This window comes from Setaria italica, chromosome II (genome assembly GCF_000263155.2).
Source record: "Setaria italica strain Yugu1 chromosome II, Setaria_italica_v2.0, whole genome shotgun sequence".
Lineage (NCBI taxonomy): Eukaryota > Viridiplantae > Streptophyta > Magnoliopsida > Poales > Poaceae > Setaria > Setaria italica.
This window is the reverse complement of record NC_028451.1, coordinates 24,881,389-24,887,388: the sequence shown is the minus strand read 5'-3', so window position 1 is coordinate 24,887,388 and position 6,000 is coordinate 24,881,389. Positions and strand designations below refer to the sequence as shown.

Genomic DNA, 6,000 nt, shown 5'->3' with positions numbered 1-6,000 from the left:
CACCAGTGGCTAGTTGCATCTGTGGGGGGGCTCGTGTGTGTGTCCTTCTTCTTTTCATGTCCAGTCTGCAACTCCGCTGCGTCGGTAGTTCAGACTGCGGGGGAGTGTTGGAGTATGTGTGTATTATGGCCCAATAAGGCTTATGTATGACTACTATATAGCTACCCTTCTAGGGTTAGCCCAATAGACGAGGAATTACATCTCTATCATAATACCCTACGTCCTGTGCTCGAGGTTGTATTCTCAGCATATAATGCATCGAATATGGCTTGTGTTTTTGAGGGGGTCCCTGCCTAAGTCCGAGGGGTAAGGTTGTAGATATGGTTCGACCTAATCCTAGTCAGTTACAAGGAAATCTACTGCCTTTCGGTATGAGTTATCTCTTAACATATTTAAACATGCATATATGCAACTATATCTCTTGATGCCGATTCTTTTTCTTGATCCGTACGCCTATCTCGAGTTCCCCTCGTATGGGCCGTGGCACCCCCTTTGGAGGGCGGCTAGGCCCATCTGAGTGGTCCCCGGGGGTTATATCCCCCACATGTCTCTTGTGCTTGTTGTTCTTCATTTCATTCATATTCAAGCATAAAACATATTTCTAAGGTTTGTGCTTGATCTACTTTTCTAGAAAGTTGCTTGCTGTTCTATCTTGTCCTTGAGGCCTAGTATACCTGTTGCATCACCTATTTTCGGCGATTTACTTTTGGTCAAGCATTTCATAAGATTGTAGTGATTTCACGTTAATCTCCGAAGAATCCGCAGATTTCTCTGAAAATTTCGCAAGTTGTGGAATTTTTAGAACAATCTTCGGAAACTCCGAAAGTTGCTGATAAATTTGTTCGAAGTTGTGTAAAATTTTTAGGTTCGATTATTCAACCCCCTCTAGTTGACATTCTAGATCCTTTCATCAAAGATCAATCTCATCCCGAAGCTATCGACGTGCCAGGGCCACATGAAAGTGAAAATAAGAATCCAAAACACCTGAGATGACTTGGGGATGAAGGAGGGCGCAAGACGACGAAAGGAAGGCTCAGGCCGATCGGCTTAGACCCCCTAAGCCGATCAGCCTAGGGTATTCCTTCACCCGATCACCTTTCAATTTCAGGCACAAATCCTCCAGACTATAAATACTCCAATTTTTCATCGAGCACCTAGATCCACCACCAGAACTCGACGAAACCAAGGGCGTTCACCAGAGAGAGCTGAAGGCTGCTACAAATCTTCGAAGTTGTCTAGGAGATGGCTTAGGCCGACCCTAGCCACCATGGCCTCCTTGCACAGTTGTGCCATGGTGGAGTTCAGGGGCCGCTACAAGTCTTCGAAGTTGTCTAGGAGATGGCTTAGGCCGACCCTAGCCACCATGGCCTCCTTGCGCAGTTGTGCCATGGTGGAGTTCAGGAGCTAGCTGTGATCATCAATGGTATGTACTCGGAGGTGATGATCTAAATATATCTTTTATATGAGCATTGTTCTTTATGTCATCTGATATGTTAGCGACTCGATGCCTCCTTTTATGCTCTTCTACCTATCATGAATATACTTGTTCCTCAGTCTAATTCGTGGTTAGATTAGATAGCATGCTTTATGTAATCATGGTGATTAGATCTAGTATGTTAACCCTTCATGTTATCTAGACTCGTTCACCTATGTTAGTGCCCTGAAACAGCCTGCGCCGATAGGGGGGATCGTGATGGGGTCTTCTCCCGTGGAAGGTGGGGGTTTTCGAGAGGTTGACCGGAGGTAATAGTTTAAAGATTGCTTTAGATGAGATGCATGATGTGCTTACTTATTAGCTAGAACTACAACTAGAAGATGATAGGCTCTTGGTACCCTTGGTGGTGTTATTTCATATATATATGTGGATGTGATCTACTCTTATTCATGATATTAATCTTTACATCAAGATTACCCTTCATATGCAATCTATGCTTCATGTTAGGATTAGATCCGTTGAGCTAGATAGAAAATTCTAGTTAGTTCGCTGCCGATCCACGGATTGATAAACCTTGGATGGAATACTCTTAGGGAAAAGCTACGATAATTTGTGCGCTTGCGGTTCACAACTTGGCATGCTAATTGCCGTCAACAAGAGTCATATAGTGATGAGAGAGTCCGTAATCGTCTCCAAGAGCTGAGGGTCACACGGGTTATGTGTGTCCGAAGAGTTGACTCGGGCCTAAGGTAATCCTTCGGTATATGGGTTGCTTGTGATGGAAGAGATATGCCGAATATTTGACAGGGGGTTTGTTATATTTAGTCACGCATTGGTGGTAACTGATGGTGAGAAGCACAACATATAAAGATAGAAGAGGCTCTTGGTGCTTTGCAAAAGTTCTACCTAGTGAAGATGGCGAAGAGCATCCAAGAGAGGTTAGATGGAGACCCACTTGCAGGTGGGAAGGCTTGTCGGCTATCCAAGACGCTACTCGACCGAGAGCTTGTTCATTGCATAGGGCATTTCATTTTGAGGGAATCCAACGAGGATTAGGTGAAAGCTAGAGCTTTTTAATACATTGGTAGAAAGTTGGTGTGCTGTGATTTCGTATTCTCTACATCATTCACCTTGTCCAATTCTTATTTTACATCATTCACCTTGTCCAATTCTTATTTTACTTTATGTTCCATCATATTTATCTTTCCTAGAATTACCTTGTATAGTTTGTAGAAATGAAACCTAGGGTGCAATACTTTTGTGTGGTAGAGATAACAATACATAGAAAAACTTAGAGCACATATAGATAGAAATTGGAATATATGCTTAGAGCATTAGTTTTTAGAACACCTAATTTACCTCCTTATGGTGTTACAATCCCTTCAACTTTAACTTGGATAAAGATTTATTTAGGGGCATTGTAGTTTGATTTACTAATTGTTTATAAATAGATTGCATTGTAAGGACTCCTTGTTTAGAGAGACTCCATTTGATAAAGTTATGGTGGCCATCGAATTGTTCAAACCTAAAGAATTTCAAGTGCCGGACTGTGGACGCAGCACCGAACTGGATTGGACCCGAAGCCCTTCGATAATGACAATGAAGATGACGGATATACGCCAGCATCCATGAACAGAGGTAGGTATTTGTAGGTTTATTGGTATTTGTAGGTTTATTTAGGCTCTATTTGTTTGAGCTGTCAGCTTTTCGGCGTGAAAAGTCTGAAGCTCCAACAAACAGCAAATTTCTCAATTTCTCGTAGAGCTTCCAGAAGAAAAGCTAAGTTATACGGAAAACTGGAAACAGCTAACAGTTACCAAATGCCGCCGCCGCGATCCTGGCTGGAAACGCAAATCTTGCTGTCACACCTGCAGCTGCGCCGCTCTGCTACGCTAGGCATGCGGCCGCTGCGTGAGCATCTGCAATAGCTGAGATAACCAGCGCATTCCCTGAAGCATTTCCTCGAACACAAACAGAGCATGCGAGCAAACAAATAAACTAGAGGAGGAAAAGAGATATTACGCTGGATTGCTCCCGGGGACGGCGACCTTGCCGAGCTCCTCCTCGCACTGCCGCACCCTGGCGCGGCCCCAGCTGAGCCCCATCTCCTCACGCGACTATACACCGGCGGAGACCTAGAGGAGCACCTCCGCGCCGGGCACTGCCCCGAGTCGAGCTATGCCGCTCTGCTCTTCCCTGCACGCCGCTGCCCATGTGAGCACGCCGGAACCCGCACCTGCCGATGAGACGCTCCGCTCCACCCGGCACGCGCATCCGTTGCGCTGCTTCACACCACTCGGCCCGCCGCCGCCCACGCCAGCTCGCTGGAGCCGCACGCGGAGTAGTCAAGACAAGCTCCGCCCGCTCGAGGTCGCCGGAGCCGCACGCGCCCTCAGATTTGCTATTCCCATCGCAGGTCGCCGGATCTCGACTGGGGCGTAAGGTAAAGGCAAAATTAGCTCGGCATCATTCAATCGTGGTTTTTGCCGCAGGACATTAAAAAAAAAAGAGCAGCTTTGCCACAGCACACTCTTCAACTACGGCAATATTTTCATATTTTACTGTACTTCATATTTTAATCAGTTTAATTGTAAAGGGATTGAAAATAACTATTTTATCCTTCACCTCCGAGAACCAGCCATTGCCAACCTTATCTCCTCCTCTCACGCCCTCCCCCTGTCCCCCACGACTTCTAGCGCCGCCGCCACCCTCTCTACCGACGGCCGGTCCAGGCACGCAAGGCCACCCACCGGAGGCCGTTCCGGCACATAGGGCCACCTGTCGGGGGGGAGGGGGGGCGTTCCGACACGCAGGGCACCATGAGCGCGGCCCTCCCCGCACGTCGTCGGCTACTTTGACGCCCAGCACACGGCCCCTCCCGAAGAACAAGCATGGCTGGCTCAAGATAGAAGATGGAGACCCCACAATTCCTCAGCGAGATTTTCGCGCAGGATCAGGTTGATCTCTTACGGGTTCCTGATGGGTAAGTGGCCTTCCAATTTCTTCTAGGGTTAGTGCTAACTTGAGCTCGTATTTGCAAATCAAGCAAAGCTAACTGTGTTTTTATTCCACTCGAATTTGTGCCAATGTCTGTTAGTTAGGATGGATGCCATTGCAGCCTACAGACTTGCTATGCGTGTAGGTGCTTATGTCAAACTAAATGATGATGGCACTCGTATGTACTGTGATGCTTGCAATATTCCAAGGATTTTAGATAGGGATAGCACAAATTGGAATGATTTGCTTGTTGACATTGGCACAAATTAGACTTCAAGCCCGTTCTATCAAGTACTAATTCACCTCCATAACTATCGGGAATCAGAAGTTATGATTGATTTATTATGCAGGTCCCAATAGATCAAAACGGGAACAATCTGGATGTTTCGTTTCATTAGTGTGGTGGAACCGTCCAAATTAATTTGGCTAAAATGTATCTAAATCGCCTAACACGCGATCATGCACTTTAAACAAGCCAACTGGGTCGTCCGTCGGATTTCATCCGATAAACTACATACTCAGTATCGAGAAGTATTGCTCACACGAAGGTAAGTGGTTACAGAGATTATAACATTCCCAACACAATAATATAGTTCCACATTTTATTACATCAGAGTTTTCGAAATTCAGACCGAGTTTACAAGGTTGTAAATAACGAAAAAGTAAAACATGCGGAAGCTAAACGTTGATACATAATACCATGGCGAAGCCGACCATGATGTCAACAACCCCTGCCCTCGCTGTCCGAGGAGGATCACACTCGACCGTCCAACCCGGAGGGAGCTGGGTAGGCCAAGTGGCGCTAGCAGACAAACTATCGACATTACCTGAAAAGTCATGCCACAAGTAAGGCTGAACAACTAATACTCAGCAAGATTGACTCGATAGGTGATGTCTACTTCACCGACTTCTATTCATGCAGGCTTTTTAGCTGTGGATTTATTTTTGCCAAAAGTGACTAAAGTTAATCCTTACTTTCAATATTTTAGCTCAGGTTTTAAGTTCATTAACCAGGCTAAATTAGCAACTTATACTAAGCAAGCATTGTTTCCAAACAATTTAAAGGACAAGCATCAAGATTTATATCATCACCATGTTTCATCTTTACTCAGTGCAGCATAGCAATCAAGTAGTCCCAAACTTTGAGAGGCAAACGAATCGATTCGAATTTATTAACCATGCATGGCGAACCTAATCCCATGACATTCGCGCACCACGAAAGGTCGTTTTACTTATCAGCCGTCCCCATCAATTCCCAGGCATGTGTCAGGGCCAAACTTCCCTTGGCATGCAAGGCTCCACAGTTCCAGCCTCTGTCGTACTGTGACCGCACTTGCACCCACATGATGCACCATGGGAACTACGTTCCAGGGACAGCAGGAGTATAAGCCACGTTCTAGTTCAATCAGGTACTAGGTTTCCCTATCCCATACTAGGTATGAGATTAGTACTTTGAAACACTTGATCACGAACACCAACACGTTTCAACCTTAGCAAGTTCATTACTAGATAGAAGGGTCAAACCGCCACATTGGAACCATTCCCGATCCCGTTAGTCATCCTTATGG

The 6,000-nt window shown here is 45.7% G+C and overlaps 1 long non-coding RNA gene across 1 annotated transcript; it reads right to left on the bottom strand.

Annotated features, from left to right (window-relative positions):
- Positions 1-3,074: 3,074 nt before the first annotated feature.
- On the bottom strand, positions 3,075-4,054 carry LOC111256425. Its single transcript, XR_002676477.1, has 2 exons — positions 3,458-4,054; positions 3,075-3,363 (listed from the first exon to the last, which is right to left on the bottom strand). It is a non-coding gene; the product is annotated as an uncharacterized LOC111256425 (long non-coding RNA).
- Positions 4,055-6,000: the final 1,946 nt, after the last annotated feature.